A 2,274-nucleotide genomic window follows, 5' to 3' on the forward strand; every position below is an offset into this window, starting at 1 on the left:
AGAATGGTTAAATGATACAGATAAAGTGATTAAATGGCTCTCTTCTCCAATGAGCAGTATGGGGGCGACCCTGGAAGTTTTGTCCACAACAGCAAATACAAACAGATGCAATGTATGAATAAACCTCTGAGTTAACACCCCTGATTTCTGTTCATTTGTTCTATTCATATAGTGTCTTAAAAGGACCAGCTCCAGGAAAAAATGGTGAGACAGATGATAATAGCAGCTACAAAATCTAGAGCACTTATTCTGCACAACTACTGTGCCATGTAGATTATACCACTCACTCCTCAGAGCCACCTCACGGCACACTGCTCCATTCCACAGGGATCTATACTTCACAAGGATGGGGACTTGGCCTATCTTGTTCACCTTTTTATCCTCAGCATCTAAAACAGTTCCTGGCACACACTAGCCAGTCAATAATACATTTGGTGAATGAATGAATGAATGAATGACTCTTCATTTTAGGGAAGGTGGTTGAGGTGTGGCAAAGTTGCTAACTTGTCCAGGTTCTTCAGCTTTGGAAAGTGACAGAGCCAAGATTCTCAGACCGAGTGTTGAGTCCTTCCCACCCCAATTCATAAATTGAAGCCCTGCCCTCCATTGTGATGATATATGAAGACAGAGCCCTTGGGAGGTGATCAGGTTTACCTGAGGTTATAAGGGTGGGGTTCCCTGTAATGGAATTAGTGTCCTTATAAAAGAGGAAGCAAAGACCAAACTCTCTCTCTATACCACATGAGGACACGGTGAGAAAGTGATCATCTGCAAGCCACACAGTAGGTCTTATCAGGATGAGATCTGCCAGCACTTAGATCTTGAACTATGAAAAATGAATGTTCATTGATTAATCCACCAGTTTGTGCTATTTTGTTATAGCAGCTCAAGAACACTAAGACAACCCTGAGGCACACACATCAACGTTTACCTATCCTGTGTCCCATTCATTTAGCTCTGCTTTCTACTGTTCAGGAACAAGTGGAGATGTGATCAGCTTCCTGCCTCCTTTTCTGCTCCCCTTAACCCCTTCAACATCTGTGTAGTACATCAGAATTTATAAAGAGAGTTCGCACGTGTGATTTCACATGGCCCTCAAAACCATCTTGTGAAACAGGTAGGACAGTCATTATTTACCTTCATTTTACAGATAAATAAACGGAGGCTTGGCAAGGTCAAGTGACTTACCGTGACCACACAGCAAGGACTAGGCCTCCATTCTCTGACTCTCTATCCCAGTACCCTTCCCTCAGTACCACATTGTGGGTAATGTCATGCCTTCAGGAGCAGGTCCCTTGTAACAGGAGGCTGATGGAGAGGCAGGAAGTCAACTGAAAGAATGATTCATACATGGTAGAATTTTTGGCAAGTGAGCTCAGCGATTTTGGACTGCCTCAAATGACTCCAAGTTGGCAGACGTCTATCTTTTCTATACTTAAACCTGGGGCAGGATCATTTTTCTGAAAATCTTCAAAGAACTGGCAAATAAATGCGCTGTCTAATGCACATACCTAATTGATCTTCAATCCCTGACCATTGTAAGAAGTGTCACCTGCACGTGCCCCCTTCTGACTATTCCTACTCCACCTGCCATACACATGCCTCCGAGCCTCACTTTGTCCTACCTGGACTGTGGCTGGATCTCCGAACTGGACCTCCATGACTCCCATACCTGGACCAGGCCACCTTATGGAGCTGAATGTGACAGACTTAAAAAATGGAAAGGTAACCAAAAACAAAACCCCAGAAAAGCAAAAAATAAAAAAAGACTTTCTTTGAAAAGGAAGACTTGAATTTTATTTTAACCTTTTAAAAAAGTTTACTTGAATTCACAGGGCAAGGTCAAAGGAGGCTTTATGTTTGGTTCCATGCAGCTCCATCCTATGCGACTCTCCCCTTGTCTGGTTCATTTGTGAAGTTATAAAACTGTAATTGGAAATATAGCTCCCCCACAAAAAAAGCCCCCAAACTACTTTTTATTTTTTTTAGAAAGTAATGTTATTGGGAGCAGAACCTTATCTATTTATGACACAAAGTTGTTAGACACCTAAATACTAAGTAACATGTGGAAAAAAACAACTATACCTGATGTTAATTTTGCCAAGGACTTGGATCTTTTGTATGTCATAAAATTCAAAGCAGAATCCATTCGCACTGACTTTATTTTTTGAAGAGTATACTGATATTTGACTCCAAGGAAATAATCAGAAATAATCCTAACGAAGGGGGAAATTCAATAAAAATGAAGATGATCATTGTGGAGTAATTTATAAT

Source organism: Artibeus jamaicensis, unplaced genomic scaffold (assembly GCF_021234435.1).
Source record: "Artibeus jamaicensis isolate MK-2021 breed Jamaican fruit bat unplaced genomic scaffold, CSHL_Jam_final contig_415, whole genome shotgun sequence".
NCBI lineage: Eukaryota > Metazoa > Chordata > Mammalia > Chiroptera > Phyllostomidae > Artibeus > Artibeus jamaicensis.